Raw genomic sequence first — 691 nt, forward strand, 5'->3', positions numbered from 1 at the left:
TATAGCTAATGTGATAAGAAAAGCTAACAAATTCTCGTGAAAATAGGGGTGTTCATAGATCGGATCGTATCCATAAATTCGCAGTAAATATTTGAATTCAATTTGAAAATTGTGGATAGGATCTGATCCGCACTCTTTATGGATTGGATTGCAGATATCAGCTCTGTATCCGCGTATCCGATTCGCAGATTCGCACAATAATAATTAAAAAAGTAAATATATATATATATATATTTGGTATTATATTTACTTATTTGTATGTTTTAGTTAGTAGTTATTATTCATATATTATTTTATTTTATTTTTGTTATTTAGAAAAAAATTGATTAAAATATTTTAGGAATAAATAGGTTTAAAAGTGTGAAAAAAATATTTTTGTTGAATTTCTTTTACATAGAAATATAATTAGAAAGAGAATATTTAATTATGCGGATATATCCAATATCCAATCCGATCCGATTTGCAAATGTGCAGATCGGATCGAATTTTCGACCATATCCGATCCGATTCGCATACACTTCTACGTGAAAGTTTAACATTCATATATTATATTTGGCTCATAAAATCATTCATTTCAAAAGTTTAAACTGATAATAAAAATTAATATCGTTTGCTTAATTTTTGTATAAAAATTTTTTTATTTGTCTTATGTTATTTTTTTATTTTTGAAATTCATCGAGAATCGAAGTTT

General features: G+C 25.3%; 1 protein-coding gene across 1 annotated transcript in view; it reads right to left on the bottom strand.

The window, feature by feature from the left end:
- The window catches only part of LOC107646319 (UDP-glycosyltransferase 87A1-like), a 4496-nt gene that overhangs the window by 2731 nt on the left and 1074 nt on the right, over positions 1 to 691 (bottom strand). The gene's annotated exons all lie outside the window — the stretch shown is intronic.

The sequence above is a fragment of the Arachis ipaensis genome, chromosome B01 (genome assembly GCF_000816755.2).
Source record: "Arachis ipaensis cultivar K30076 chromosome B01, Araip1.1, whole genome shotgun sequence".
Lineage (NCBI taxonomy): Eukaryota > Viridiplantae > Streptophyta > Magnoliopsida > Fabales > Fabaceae > Arachis > Arachis ipaensis.